Here is a 16,718-nt window from a genome sequence, read left to right as displayed (position 1 = left end):
ATTTAACTAACTTGGTTGATTTATATCAGTTTAGATTAATGGACTGTTACTTTATTCAGTGAGTTATAATCCTTATTTATTTTTATGCTCAAATTGTCCTAGATTTTATCAGTGGTAACTCCTTCAAGCTGGCTCCTGTGTGCTTCTGCTATGTCCCCATTATGTGAGCACTCACTTATTTTTTGGCTCCGCAATATATTCCAAGCTCAGCTTATACTCTCCCTGCCCCAGCCCCCGAATCAACCATTTCTTCCAAAGAGCCCTTTGGCAGATGGGATCGTATTTTGAAACCAAGATTAGAATGTTGGATTACACTCCTGTTACTGGGGCATTATTATTTCTAGACCCTCTCAGCAGATAGAGATAAGATAAAATATATGTGTGTCTGCATACATACTGACAGATATGTCTGTCTGTCCAAATGTCTTATCTTCTATCCATGAACTCCTAACACTAATACCTTCGACTCCAATCTCACATCACTAGGGTATTTCTATGTTCCCTCTGCCTATATTTGTAATTCCTTTGTCTTGCAACAGTGAGAAGTAAAATTCTGATTATCCATAATACATTTATTTACTTATCACTTAGTCCTAGTAGACAAAGAAAGTAGTTTCAGAATTGATAGACCAAGAATCTGGGAAAAAGAAACTTATTTATTGGAGTCGAATATTTGTTTACACTTGAATATTTAGTTTCCCCTGTTTTGCAATCACAAACAATGCAGCAATCAATAATCTTTTATACACGAACTTTCATATTTGCAGCTTCCCTTATGAATTCAGAAGGTATGGCTACTCCCCCCTTTGGACAGGGCACACATGCTCCCCCTAGGGCTGCTAGTCTGCTTGCTCTGATTTTAACTGTAAATAATCCCTCCTCACTCTTGTACACTTAGACCCCACTTCACCTGGAGCTGGCTGTTCCTGGAAGGGCTGTCTCTACTAGCATTGCCAGTTCTCTTCTCTCATTCTCTCCAATCTGGTCGTCATGCTACCATTGCAGTAAAAGCATTCTCACAGGGCATTCACTCCACACTGCTAAACCCCACAGATGTGATTCTTCACTCTTCATCTAACACGACCCCTTGTCTTCCCTGTCTTTTGTGACAGAGCCTGCTCTGGTTCCTTCCCACTTCTCAGCCTCCTCGGGCTCCCCTGCAAGCTCATCATCCTCCTTTGTGGGGTTCAAAATGCCGCAGCCCCTCAGGGCTTACCTCCCTTTGTAACTCTCCCCCTCTCGGATCTCAGTTACCTCTATGGATCTCAGTTACCTCTATGGACATCTGCCTGTTTTATCTACAAGTGACTTGCGAATGCCCATCTCCAGGCCTATCTTCTCTAATCACCACCTTCCCACAGATGTTCACCCGCCTCTCCTCCCAGTATGTCTGAAGCTGAACTTGTCCCTTGCCCAAGTCTGGTCCACATCCAGGAGTCTCTCCTTCTCAGTGGGTGGCGCACTTTCCCCATCATATCCAACCCGTTATCAGGTCAGCTTTACCTTCTGTTACCTTCCACATCTGTCACCTTCTCTTCGTGGCCTTCATGTCACCCTCTTATCAAAAGTATTGTTTCAGGCTTTCCTCCATCCCCTCCTTGGTGTGCATGTTGGGGGAAGGTAAGGGAAGGAGGGAAATGCAGAGCTTCTCACAGCGCTTAGGATGAAAAACACAATCCTTAACAATGAGCTGCAAGACCCTCATGGTTTGCCCCTTCTCCTTCTCTCCCTTGTCTCCCTTCCCACAACATTCCCCTTTGCTCCCTGCTTCGCAGTCATCACAACCTGTTCAGTCCTCGGTAACCATGTTCTCTTCCACTGCAGGGCCTTTGCACGTGCCCTTCCCTATGCTGAGAATGCCCGGCATCCTCTGATCCCTAACCTCACTTTTAACTTAAAAAAATGCCTCATTATTCTTCTCTGGCTAGCCCTTCCATTCCCAGAAACACTTTCCTTGGGAATTGCTTCACTGTTCACACTGAGAGCATCAGAGCTTCCCCTCACTCATCTGAGTAATTTTATATCTGTGGGATTTGATTAATGTCTGCCTCCCTGTTAGGGACTGAACGCTTGTGACTCCGCCCCCTCCCCAGTTCCTGTGATGAGACTGGTACTCCTGATGTGATGGTAATTAGGAGGCAGAGCCTTTAGGTGGTGACTGGGGTTAGATAAGGTCATGGGGACAGGGCTGTCAGGAATGGGATTAGTGTTCTCCTAAGAATCACAAGAGAGCTTGCTTCCCCTCTCTGCTGTCCACCCTGTACCGGTACAATGAGGAGTCAGCAGTCTGCAACCTGGAAGAGGCTCTTACCAGAACCTGACCCTGCTGGCACCCCGATCTCAGACCTCCAACTTTCAGAACTATAGAAATAAATGTATTTCCTTGCTTGCAAACTACTGATCTATGATGTTTTTGCTCATAGTGATGAGGTTACGGAATATAGGTGAGGTTCAGTGGGGTGGAGTCCGGAGCCTACAACCAAGAAAGAATTCTTGAGGCGTCTTTGGTGCAAAATTGGTGGTTTATTAAAGCACGGGGACAGGACCTGTGGAGAAAGAACTGCTGCACCAGGGTTGTGAGGAGTGGCTGTTATATACCATGGGGTTGGGGGAGGTAAGGAAAAGGGAGGTTGAGGAAATACTTTCATATGTTAAAGAAGACTCACAGGATACCAGAGGCCTTGCCATTGTCAAGTTAAGGTGGTTTTTCCCTCTAGCAAGGCATTAACATTAAAATGTTTGGGAATTTCCTGGAGGCTGCAGATTATAAGGACATTTAATTGTATCTACATTTCCTTACGGAAGCTAGGTTATTGATAGAAATGCGTCTAGGTTATTGATAGAAATGCTTTGGTCTTGTAAACTGCTAAGACATTTGTAAACTGAGGGAGACTCAAGTCTTGCAGGGATTGTGGTATCTATAGGTTAACTATTTCTTTGTCCTTTAGGGCAGCCAGGAGTGCCTGAGGAATGTCACATACATCCCATGGTGGGGAGGGGGCGGTTTGTAGGGCCTCAGTTTCTGCTTTGTCCTCAGCTTGCCTTCGGTGTCCTCATCAATAGTAGTCTGAATGACTAAGGCACTCCCTCAGAAGCACAGGGATCACTTCCACTCCCATGCTGTCTCTGCATCTAGCACAGTTCCCAGCACGGGCAGGGGCTCGATAAGACACGTGTGGCATGAATGAGGCAGCATGGTGTGGTGACTGTGGGGTAACCCGGCTCTATGGTTTACTGGCTATGTGACCTTGGCAAGTGACTCACTCTGAGCCTCAGCTTCCTCACCTGTAAAACAGGAAGAGTAACAGTACCCACCTTGTAAGGTTGTTATGAAGGTTAAATGAATTCATGTAATGCACTTACTACCTGGCAAATAGTAAGGAAGATATACGTTTGTTAAATATGTAAAACAAACAGGTGAACAGTCACTAAATGAATACGTACTAATTAAATGGAAAGAAACTTTGATTTGAAAAAAGATACATAAGTGACTCTTGTTGAAATATAGGCCAATGGCCAAATCATACTGCCTGGAAATAAACCTTCTAAGTAACAAAAAACAGGATTTAAATTTAATTCAACCTTCATTAGTAAGCTTGTGACTACATGTTGGGAAAACAACAACTTACAACTGGGAATACATTCAGCATCTCAAAAGAAATGCAGGCTCGAATTCTTAATATATTCAATGAGTGCTGGAGGTATGTCTGATGCTGTTGGCTAGTCATATGTTGGGCTGAATCATTTCTGTCAAAAATCAGCGCACTAAGAATAAAAATCCCAAATGAACTTTTTAAAACCACCCACATCCACTACACAAATTCATCCATCAAGCCTTCAAGAACCTTTTCGAGCCCTGCACAGTATGCAGTGCAAAGCAAGAAGGGCCTATCATTGAAGAACCACGCTATAAAGCACGAACGTCCACCGGCCTCCCACATTCACACTCGCCTTTATCTTATTCCCAAACATTCTCTCAAGTGAAGGAGTGTGAAAGAAAATAGCTGGTTCAACATTTTCTCCTCTGAGCTCATATGACTGTTGGTGTATCAACAATGAGAATTTACAGAACTTTCATCTCATCTATAATTTTTTCATTGTAAAGGAGGGTGTTATCACAGGACCAGAGATCGTTAAAAGTTTTGATATATTGGCCTCTGTGGGCTTGTAAGGTTTTGTTGTTTTGGGAGACACAGGAAAAAGGAAAGAAAGGAAGGACAGTGGCAGCTTGGAGAAGGGATGCTTGTGAAAGGGGAAGGAGCTGTGGCAAACTAGGGCGGCATCTCCTTAAAGGTACTCAACAAATGCTTCCGCTGGTGTCTTTCAATTTATATACACGCAGGAGCGAATTACAATCCTGAGTTGTGTTAGGAAAGAAAATACACCAACAAGAAGGGAGATTTGGTTTTCTTTGTGAAAAAAACAGAGTCAGCTGTGGGGCCAGATTTTCATCCAGCTTTAATTGTGAGCTGATTCTGACTGGCAGAAAAGGTACTGCTTAAATATTTGTCCCTGGAGAGATGATGGGGGGTCAGGTTATGGCTCCGTGCGTAGATCTGCTGGCTTGTGCGGGCCACTGCCAGTGACTGGGGCTGTGGGGAGGAAACGATGCCTGACGAAACAGAGGAAGGAAATTCACAACACATGGCTCTCACGGTGGCAAGAAAGTTCCCTTCCCCATGACCTGGGTCCTCCCTACTGTGTATCTATCTCCCTCCCACCTGCTGGAACACGCTGCTTGTCCACCTGTGTGCTTCCCCACGCTGCTTTCTCTACCCATCATGCCCCCTCAACTGTGCCTGGCTAAGTCTCTCACATTCCTCAAGCCTTGGGGATCACCTCTCCAAGAAGCTTCCCCCACCTGCTAGGTGGGAAACTGCTACCATGCATCTCTCACTGTCCAAGGGAGGCAGACAGTCAAGTCCCACAGACGTCAAATTCCTCAGGTGACCCATGCTCCTCATGCATTCCTGTCAGGCAGGGGATGCAGTTTAATCAACTCTATCCCCAGCAACAGTGCCTGGCCTGGAGAAGATGCAGTAAATATCTGTGGGACGTTGAAAGGCGCAGGGGAATCCATTCTGGACTTCCAAAAGTGACCAAGTACTTTGCACAGAAGAATGACTGAGAATAAAGGCAAGAAAGTGCTTGAGGTCATTCATGACCAAGGGCCTTCCACCTACTAATACCTCAATTGATGGAAATCATATGTAATATAAATATATGATGTCTTCATGATCCATGCATTCTGCGGTTACCATGACCTCTGGAGATCAGGAACACTATGACACCTCGTGGGGCCAAGCCAGAGCCTTCCCATGCAGCAAAAAGAGCAGCTGCAACTACATCAAGGGGTACGTATGTCCCCTAACAGTAGAGATGTACTTAGCTGTCGTGAAGTGGCACATTCTACAATGCAGAGCACAGACTCTATCCTGATAAACCTCACACCAAAGACAGCGCCATGAAGCCCGGGCATTTCTGATGAACCAAGGTTGGCAGGAAAAGCTACTTAATGGCTAAGAGTCAAGCAGATGTTTATATCAAGTCAAGCAGACGGTGTATACCCTAAAAAGAACATTATTCCACACACTGTTTTAAGATTTATAGGGAAATAAATTTCGTCTTTCTCCCAAACAGAAAGGTTCTTTGTTTCCCCCACATACTTGCTTTAGGATAAATTTTGTGAAGTGGAATTGCTAGACCAAGAGTATATACTTTCTTTCTGAGAGATAAGGACACTTTTTATTTTAACACAACAGCAGTTACTGTTGAATTAATAATTCTTTAATATATCTACTATCCTGTCAGTGGGTCTTCAGATTTTCCCAACTCTGACAAGAATATCATTTTATAGTTGATTTGAATCGGGATTCAAACAAGGTCCATACATGGTATTGTTTCATATGCGTGTTAAATCTCTTGAATTATACAGTTTCCAATTCTTTCTTTCTCACTGTTTATTTGTTAAAGAAATTGGGTATGTCCTACCAAATTTATCATATTTTATATACGACTGAAGCAACCTTGTGGAATTTTTTATTTCTTTGGTATTTTTTAATTGAGGTGTAACTGACATACAATAAACCAAACATATTTAAAGGGTATAATTAAGTTTTGACATGTATCCACCCATGAAACCAACACCATGAATCAAGGTACCGAACATAGCAGCAGTACCCCAATATTTCCTTGTGCCATTTTGTAATCCTTCCCTCCCGCCCCATGCCAGTCCCTAACCCCAAATACTGATCTGTTTGCTGTCACCATAGATTAGGTTCTAACTTCTAGAATTTTATATATATGGAAACATAAAGTATGTACTTTTTTTTGATCAGGCTTCTTTAACTCAGCATACTTATTTTGAGATTCATCTGTGTTTTGGGTTCATTCTTTTTTGTTGCTGAGTACAATTCCACTGTGTGGATAAACCACTATCTGTTTATTCAGATGTTGACGGAAGCCTGGATTGTCTGCAGTTTGGGGCTATCATAATTAAAGCTGCTCTGAACAACTATGCACGAGTCTTTGCATTGAATGTACGCTCTAATTTCTCTTGGTAAATACCTAGGAATGGAACAGCTGAATCATATGGTAGAAAAACACTTACCTTCTAAGTAATTGTCAAGCTGTTTTCCACAGCCGTTGCATCTTCATGTTCCTACCAGTAGTGTCTGAGACTTCCAATTGCTCCACATCTTTGACCATAATTCTAGGTTGGTCTTTTCAAGTTTAGCCATTCTAATATGGGTACAGTGGTAGCTCACTGTGGTCTTAATCTACCCTTGCTTTATTCAACTGAGCATCTCTCCATGTGCTTATTTGCCATCCCTGTATCTTCTTTGGTGAAGAGTCTGTTCAAGTATTTTGCCCATTTTTTTATTGTGTTTTTTAAATTACTGAATTAAGAGGTCCTTATAAACTGTGGACGCAGTCCTTTTATCAGGTACAGGCTCTGCGAATCTTTTCTCCCAGTCTATGGCTTGTCTTTTCATTCTTGTAGTGTTTTTTGAAGAATGGAACTTTTTAAGTCTAATTTATCCATTTTCTTTTCTATTCTGGATTATGCTTTTTGTGGTGTCTTATTTGAGAATTCTTTTTTTTTTTTAAAGATTTTATTTATTTGACAGAGAGAGAGACAGCCAGCGAGAGAGGGAACACAGGCAGGGGGAGTGGGAAAGGAAAAAGCAGGCTCCCAGCGGAGGAGCCTGATATCGGGCTCGATCCCAGGACTCTGGGATCTTGCCCTGAGCTGAAGGCAGATGCTTAATGACTGAGCCACCCAGGCAACCCTTATTTGAGAATTCTTAACCTAAGATCACAAGACTTTCTCCTATGTTTTTTTCTAGAAATTTTATAGTTTTAGGCTTTATATTAAAGTTTATGGTACATTTTGAGTTAGTTTTTGCACATGGTGTGAGCTATGAATTGAAGTGCCTCCCCCCCCTTTTTTTTTTGCATATTATGGATATCCAGTTGTTTCAGCACCATTTTTTGAAAAGACTATCCTTTTCTCTTCTGCATTGCCTTTGCATTTTTTCTTTTTCCTGCCTTATTGTTTTGGCTAAAACCTCCAGTACAATGTTGAATAGAAGTGGCAAGAATGGAGATCCTTATCTCATTCCTGTTCTTAAGAGTAAAACATTTAGCCTTTCACCACAAAGATGTTAACCGTAGGTTTTTCCATAGATACTTGTTTTATTGGGTTGAGGAAATTCCTTTCCATTCCTAATATGCTGCTTTGTATATTTTCTTTCTTTCTTTTTGTATCAAGGATGGATGGTAGCTTTTGACAACTGTCTTTACTGAACTGAGATAATAATATATTTTTTCCTTTTTAGTTAATATCACATTAACATTAATTGATTTTTGAGTGTTAAACTAAGTGCATATCTCTGGGACAACCAAGAGATGGGGTTGGTACTGATATATTATCCTGTATATGTACTGTTAGATTTCTTGGAAATATTTTGTTTAGGATTTTGATCTATGTTCATAAGGGATATTAGCACATAGCTTTCTTTTCTTATAATGTCTTTGCTTGGCTTTGATACCAGGGTAGTGCTAGCCTCACAGATGGTAATTGTCAAATAGTCTCTCCTCTGATTTTCTGGAAGACACTGTATACAACTATTATTATTTCATCCTTAAATGTTTGGTAGACTTCACCAATGAATTTATTAATTTATGTAGCTATAGTGGGGGACAGTTTTTTTTTAATTGTGGTAAAATATACATAACAAAAATTGCCATCTTAACCATTTTTAACAATTCAGTGATATTAAAATATTCATTACGATGTACAGCCATCACCACCATCCAACTCCGTGGCTCTTTTCATCTTGTATATCCATTAAATAATACTTCAGTTCCCTGTCCTCCAGCCCCTGGTAACCATTTTCTACTTTCTATCTCCATGAATTTGACTACTCTAAGTATCTCATATAGATATAATCATATAGCATTTGTCTTTTTCTGACTGGCTTATTTCACTTAGCATATAATGTCCTCAGGATTCATCCAAGTTATAGCATATTACAGAATTTCCTTTCTTTTGAGGGCCAAATAATAGTCCACTATATGTATATACCACATTTTGCTTATCTATTCATCCATCAATGGATGCTTGGGTTGACTCCACAGTTCAGCTATTGTGAATAATGCTGCTATGAACAAGGGTGTACAAATGTCTTTTTGAGATCCTGCTTTCAATTATTTTGGGCATATAGCCAAAAGTGGAATTGCTGGATCATACAGAAATTCTATTTTAATTTTTTGAGGAAGTGCCATACTGTTGTTTTCCACAACAGCCGTACCATTTTACATTCCCACCAACAGTGCAAAAGGGTTTTAATCTCTTCACATGTTCACCAACAATTGCTGTTTTCTGGTTTTTTGGTTTTGGTTTGTTTTTGATAGTAGCCATTCTAATGGGTTGAGGTAGAGTCTTATTGCAGTTTTGATTTGCATGTCCCTAATGATTAGTGATGTTGAGCATCTTTTCATGTGCTTCTTTGCCATTTGTATATCTCCTTTGAAGGCATGTCTATTCAAGTCTTTGTCCACTTTTAATTCAATCATTATTTTCTACTGTTCAGTTTTAGCATTCTCTGTTTTTCTGGATGTTGATTTCTTAGGTACATAATTTGCAGATATTTTCTCCCATTCTGTGGGTTGCCTTTTTACTCTGTTAATAGTGTCTTTTCATGCACACAATTAAAAAAGCCCAACTGGTCTTTTTCTTTGGTTACCTGCGCCTTTGTTTTCATATCCAAGAAATCACTGTCAAATCCAATGTTGTGAAGCCTTTATCCTACGCTCTCTTCTCTTTGATCCATTTTGAGTTAATTTTTGTATCTGGTGTTAGGCAAGGGTCCAATTTCATTCTTTTGGATGTGGATGTCTAGTTTTCTCAGTACCATTTGTTGAAATGACTGTCCTTTCACTACTGCACGATCTTGGCACTGTCGTCAAGAATCATTTGGTCCTACGTGTGAGGGTTTGTTTCTGAGCTCTTTATTTTATGCATATCTATGTCTTTATGCCAGGACCACACTGTTTTGATTATTGTAGCATTGTAGTTAAGTTTGAAATCAGGAAGGAACCCTCTAATTTTGTTCTTAAAGGCTGTTTTGGTTATTTGGGGTCTCCTGAGATTTCATAAGACTTTTAGGATGGGTTTTTCTACTTCTCCAAAACATGACAGTAGGATTGTGGTAGGGACTGAATTGAATCTGTAGATTTCTTTGGGTAGCACTGACTTTTTAAGAGTAAGTTAAAAACTTTAACCTAAGTTATTTTTAACAATAACTTTTTCTCAATCCATGAGCATGGGATGTGTTTCCATTTATTCATAATTTCTTTCAGGAGTTGTTTTGCAGTTTTCATTGTACAAGTCTTTTCACCTCCTTAAGATAATTCCAAAGTATCTTAGTCTTTTTGATGCTATTATAAATGGAATTGTTTCTGTAATTTACTTTTCAGATTATTCATTGTTACTGTAAAGTTTTAACTGAATTGTGTGTGTTGACTTTGTATCCTGCTATGCTGCTGAATTCATTTTAAGTTGTGTGTGTGTGTGTGTGATTTTTAGGGTTTTCTACATATAAGATCATATCATTTGCAAATGGAGATAATTTTATCTTTTCAATTTGGATGTGTTTTGTTTCTTCTTCTTGACTAACTGCTCTAGCTATAACTTCTAATACCTTGCTGTAGTAGACACGTGCAGAAAAATGTTGCTATGGCCAATGTTAGAGAAATTACCGCCTGTGCTCTCTTCTAGGATTTTTTTTTAAATGTATTTTTTTAAAAAGATTTTATTTATTTATTCGACAGAGACAGCCAGCGAGAGAGAGAACACAAGCAGGGGGAGTGGGAGAGGAAGAAGCAGGCTCATAGCGGAGGAGCCTGATGTGGGGCTCGATCCATAACGCCGGGATCACGCCCTGAGCCGAAGGCAGATGCTTAACCGCTGTGCCACCCAGGCGTCCCTCTTCTAGGACTTTTATGGTTTCAGGTCTCACATTTAGGTCTTTAATCCATTTTGAATTTATTTTTGTGTATGGTGTTAAGAAAGTGGTCTGGTTTCATTCTTTTGCATGTAGCTGTCCAGTTCTCCCAACATTTGTTGAAAAGACTTTTTCCTATTATGTATTTTAACCTTCTCTGCCGCAGATTAATTGACCATATAATTGTGGGTTTATTTCTCAGCACTCTATACTATTCCATCGACCTATGTGTCTGTTTTTGTGCCAGTACCATATTATTTTGATCACTACAGCTTTGTAGTACGTCTTGGAATCCGGGATATGGCTACCTCCAGTTTTGTTCTTTTTCAAGATTGCTTTGGCTGTTCAAGATCTTTTGTAGTTTCATATAAATTTTAGGACTGTTTGTTCTAGTTCTGTGAAAAATGCTGTTGGTATTTTGATAGGGATTGCATTAAATGTGTAGACTGCTTTAGGTAAAATGGACATTTTAACAATATTTGTTTTCCCAACCCTGAGCACAAAATATCTTTTGTGTCATCTTCAATTTCTTTTATCAATATTTTATAGTTTTCAGAGTGCACATCTTTCACCTCCTTGGTTAAGTTTATCCCTAGGTATTTTATTATTTTGGGGGCAACTGTAAATAGGATTGTTTTCTTTTTCTTTTTTTTTAAAGATTTTATTTTATTTATGTGACAGAGAGACAGCCAGCGAGAGAGGGTACACAGCAGGGGAGTGGGAGAGGAAGAAGTAGGCCCCCAGCGGAGGAGCCTGATGTGGGACTCGATCCCGGAACGCCGGGATCACGCCCTGAGCCAAAGGCAGACGCTTAATGACTGCGCTACCCAGGCACCCCAGGATTGTTTCTTAATATCTTTTCCTGCTGCTTCATTATTGGTGTATAGAAGTGCAACAGATTTCTGTATGTTGATCTTGTATCCTGCAAACTTACTGAATTCATTTATCAGTTCTAGTAGTTTTTTGGAGGAGTCTTTAAGGTTTTCCATATATAGTATCATCTCTTCTGCCAATAGTGAAAGTTGTTCTTCCTTACCGGTTTGGATGCCTTTTATTTCTTTTTGTTGACTGACTGCTGTGGCGAGGACTTATAGTACCATGCTGAATAAAAGTAGTGACAGTGGACATTCCTGTATTGTTCTTGATCCTAGCTCTCGGTTTTTCACCATTGAGTATGATGTTAACTGTGGGTTTTTCACATATGCACTTTATTATGCTGAGGTTTGTTCCCTCTAAACCTCCTTTGTTGAGGGTTTTTATCATGAATGGATGTTGTGATGCCTTTTCTGCATCCAATGAAATATGGTTTTTATCCTTTCTCTTGCTGATGTATCACATTGATTGATTTGTGAATATTGAACCAGTCTTGCATCCCAGGAATAAATTCCACTTATTCACAGTGAATGATTTTTTTTTTTAATGTATTGTTGAATTTGGTTTGCCAGTATTTTGTGGAGGATTTTTGCACCTATGCTCATTAGAGATATTGAGCTATAATTTCCTTTTTTGGTAGTATCTTAATCTGGTTTTGGGATCACGGTAATGCTGGCCTCATAGAATGAATTTGGAAGCTTACCTTTCTCTTCTATTTTTTGTAATATTTTGAGAAGAATAGTTATTAACTCTTCTTTATATGTTTGGTGGAATTCACCTGTGAAGCCATCTGGTCCTGGACGTTGTCTGAGTTTTTTGATTACTGATTCAATTTCATTGCTAGTAATTGCTCTGTGCAAATTTTCTATTTCTTCCTGATTCAGTTTTGGGAAGTTATGTTTCTAGAAATTTATCCATTCCTTTAGGTTGTCCAATTTGTTGGAATATAATTTTTCATAATATTCTAAGAGACAAACACCTTTGCGTTTCTTCTCTTTCATTTCTAATTTTGAGTCCTTTTTTTTTTTTTTAAGTCTGGCTAGAGGTTTATCCTGGTTTCCTTGATCTAGTTGATTGTTTTTTTGTTTTTAGTTTCTACTTTACTTATTTCTGTCCTAATTTATATTATTTCCTTCCTTCTACTGATTTTGGGCACTTTTTTTTTCTTTTTCTAGATGCTTTAGGTATAAGGTTAGGTAATTTGGTATTTTTCTTCTTGTTTGATATATTTCTTACTTCTTGATATAGGCCTGTTATTGCTATAATCTTCTCTGTTAGACAGCTTTTGCTGCATACCAAGATTTTGTACCATTGTGTTATTTTCATTTGTCTTCGTGTATTTTTTGATTTCTTCTTTGATTTCCTGGTTGACCCATTCATTGTTTAGTAGCAGATTATTCAACCTCCATGAATTTGTGTTCTTTCCAGATTTTTCCTAGTGGTTGATTTCTAGTTTCATAGTGTTGTGGTCAGAAAAGATGCATGATATGCTTTCAATCTTTTTTAATTTGCTGAGACTTGTTTTGTGCCCCAATTTGTGATCTGCTCTAGAGAACGTTCCATGTGCACTTGAAAAGAATGTATATTCACTCTATTGTTTAGGATGGAATTTTTCAAATATTATGTTAGATCCATCTAGTCCAATGTGTCATTCACAGACACTGTTTCATTGCTGATTTTCTGTTTGGATGATCTACCCATTGACGTAAGTGGGGTGTTGAAGTCCCCTACTATTATTGTACTGCTATCAGTTTCTTCTTTTAAGTTTGTTAATGGCTGCTTTATGTATTTGGGTGCACAAATACTTTCAATTCTTACATTTTCCTACTGGACTATTGTCTTTATTATTATATAGCATCCCTCTTCTTCTCTTGTAACTCTTTTTGTTTTAAAGTCTATTTTGGGGACCCCTGGGTGGCTCTGTCCATTAAGCATCTGCCTTCAGCTCAGGTCATGATCCCAGGGTCCTGGGATTGAGTCTCACATCAGACTCCTTGCTCAGTAGGGAGCCTGCTTTTCCCTCTGCCTGCTGCTCCCCCTGCTTGTGCTCTCTCTCTCACACACAAATAAATAAATACGATCTTTAAAAAAAGAAAAAAGTCTATTTTGTCTGGTATTAGTATAACCACCTCTGCTCTCTTTTGGTTATTATTTGCGTGGAGTATCTTTTTCCAAACTTTCATTTTCAATCTGTTTTTGTCTTTGGATCTAAAATGTCTCTTACATAGCATATAGTTGGATCATGTGTTTTTTCCATCTGCCAATCTCTGTTGTTTGACTGGAGAGTTTAATCCATTTACAGTTAAGATAATTCCTGACAAGGAGGAATTTCTATGGTAGTGCTATTTGTCTCCTATATGCCTTATAGTTCCCCTCCCCTTATTTCTTTCATTACTGTCTTCTTTTGTGTTTAGTTGTTCTTTTTGTAGTGGAATGTTTAAATTCCTTCTCATTTCCTTTTGTGTATATTCTATAGCTATTTTCTTTGTGGTTACCATGGGGGTTACATTTAAAACCCAAAAGTTAAAACACTTTAATTTCAATTTACACCAGTGTAACTTCAATGGAATACAAAAATCTCTGCTCCTTTAAACCTCTGTCCCCACCCCTTTTTGTTGTTGGTGTCACAAAATAATATCTTCATACACTGTGTGCAGAAAAACATAAAATTATAATTTTTTATTTTTTTTAAAGATTTTATGTATTTATTTGAGAGAGAGAGCACACAAGCAGGGGGAGGGGCAGAGGGAGGAGGAGACTCCCTACTCAGCAGGGAACCCAATACAGGGTCCGATCCCAGGACCCCTGGATCATGACCTGAGCCAAAGGCAGATGCTTAACCAACTGAGCCACCCAGGTGCCCCTTCTTATAATTCTTTTAAATCCATTAGTCTCTTAAATTATGTCGAAAACAAGATTTGGAATTACAAACCAGTTACAATAATACTAGCTTTTAGACAATTTTTTTTCTTCAAACTTACAATCTCTTAAAATGTTTAGGAACCAAAATGTGCAATTACAAACCACTGTTACAATAATATTAGATTTTATAATTTCCCATGTATTTACCTTTACTGAGATCTTCATTTCTCCATACAGATTCAAGTTACTATCTAGTTTTCTTTCATTTCACCTTACAGAACTCCCTGAGCATTTCTTGCAAGGTAGGTCTAGTGGTAACAAACTTCTTCACAGCTTTTGCTTATCTGGGTATGTCTTAATTTCTCCCCCACTTTTTTTTTTCTGGACTATGATAAAAATTTAATGATTTATAAATTATTTGGCAAAAAGCAAACTGCTCTACAATGTGCTGACAATGTTTATCACAATGTATCAAAAATGAAGAGCTTCACTTATTTGAGTTTGTTAGGACCATATGCTTAGGTTAAATTAATCTGCTCCCTTTTTTTTTTTTTTACAATAACCTCTCATAAATGTCTTTGTAACAAATAGCAATGCACACATATGGGGTGTATATAAAATTAAGAAGTTGGTTGTATTTTTCACACAAGTACTGATTGTAAAGTATCAATGTTTCAAGTGAGAGCTCTTAAGGAACCAAATTTTTAAAAATGTTAAGTTTACTAATTAGAGAAATTTTTCAATATTTTACTAACCATTCATCTCCACATTCACATTCTATGTATTTTCTCATGGTCAACATAACTGATTCAAATGATTTAAGTTATCCCACCATTTAAAGAGGAAGGTTTCCACAATAATTTGAAACCATGGAGTTATCTTAATTTCACCACTGGCTGCCTTTATCAGAAGTTCTTTTAGCTCTTCCTCTGACACACAACAATAGCTCTTAATCTCACTGGGCTCTGGAATCAAAAATACGTTCTTCCTCACAAACAAAAGGAATCAATTTCATGCTCCCCCCCCCCCAAGATATCATCTGATTGACACTTGTGGTGAATTTGTGTTAGATAATTAATTTCTTCTGGGGAACTTCTTTCATGGGAATTCCCAATTCAGCCTTTAAATGTCTCTGTGTTTTGTTTTGTTTTTTTTTTACTCCAATTGGCATCATTTTCTTCTAGCTCTCCTGCATTACTTAATGCATGACTACAACAAGCATGGGTAAAACCACCTGGAAAGGTAATTTTAGCATCCTAGCATCTGATCTCTGTTGTAGCATGAGCTCATTTTAGGTGTTGAATAAGAAGATCCTAAGAGCTCAATGCAAAAATCCTTTCATTCAGGTGACAATTCTTTTCTGGTCTTGGCCCCAACTGTATTGCCATTTTTATCAGTAAGGAAACACACCTCTGCCAAGAGTTGAACCTGCTCCTTATAAAGGTTGTCAGTGTCTATCTCAGTTATTGTTATGACCCATCTGATCTGTCCCACAATACTCAGTGCTCTCCCTGACTTTTGATGGGCAGTTTTGCCAGATACAGAATTCTTGGTTGACAGTTTTTTTCTTTTAGCACTCTGAATGTATCAGTCCATTGCCTTCTGGCCTCCACACTTTTTTTTTTTTATGTGACAGACAGCCAGCAAGAGAGGGAACACAAGCAGGGGGAGTGGGAGAGGAAGAAGCAGGCTCTCAGTGGAGGAGCCCGATGTGGGACTCGATCCCGGAATGCCGGAATCATGCCCTGAGCCGAAGGCAACCGCCTAACGACTGCACTACCCAGGTGCCCCACTGAGCTACCCAGGCGCCCCTGGCCTCCACAGTTTCTGATGAGAAATCTTAAAATCCTACTGAGGAGCCCCTGTATGGGATGATTTTCTCATTGCTCTCAAATTCTCTGTGTTTATCCTCTGCAAGTCTGATTATAATGTGTCTTAGTGTGCATCTCTTTGATTTCTTCTTACTTGGCATTCCCTGAGCTTCTTGGATGTTTCTATTTACGTCTTTTATCAAATTTGGAAAGTTTTCAGCCATTATTTCTTCAAATATTCTCTCTACTCCTTTATTCCTCTTCTCCTTCTTGATTCCCACAATGCCTATGTTGGTGTACTAGATGGTGTCCCACTGGTTTCTTATGCTCTGCTTGGTTTTCTTTAATCTAGTTTCTTTCCTCAGACTTGATAATTTCCATTATCCTATCTTTATGCTGATTCTTTGTTCTGCCTTTGAATCTTTCTAGTGAATTTTTAATTTCAGTTCTGTCACTTGCAGCTCCAGTTTATCTTTTTAGTCCCTTTTAGGTTTTCTCTTTGTTGATATTTCCATTTTGTTTATACATGGCTTCTTGACTTTCTCTACATCTTCCTTCAGTTCTCTGAGCATTTTTAAGGCAGTTGTTTTAAAGTCTTTGTCTAGTATACCTGCCCTCGGTCTCTTTCACGGACAGTTTCTGTGGATTTATCTTTTTCCTT

At 39.1% G+C, this 16,718-nt stretch overlaps 1 protein-coding gene and 1 pseudogene across 3 annotated transcripts in view; both read right to left on the bottom strand.

The window, feature by feature from the left end:
- Positions 1-16,718, bottom strand: part of NMNAT3 (nicotinamide nucleotide adenylyltransferase 3) — a 115,114-nt gene that overhangs the window by 43,234 nt on the left and 55,162 nt on the right. The gene's annotated exons all lie outside the window — the stretch shown is intronic.
- On the bottom strand, positions 14,163-15,830 carry LOC105239706 (annotated as a pseudogene).

The sequence above is a fragment of the Ailuropoda melanoleuca genome, chromosome 6 (genome assembly GCF_002007445.2).
Source record: "Ailuropoda melanoleuca isolate Jingjing chromosome 6, ASM200744v2, whole genome shotgun sequence".
NCBI classification, from domain to species: Eukaryota; Metazoa; Chordata; class Mammalia; order Carnivora; family Ursidae; genus Ailuropoda; species Ailuropoda melanoleuca.
Note: the sequence above shows the minus strand (reverse complement) of the source record. Positions and strands in the feature narration are given on the sequence as shown.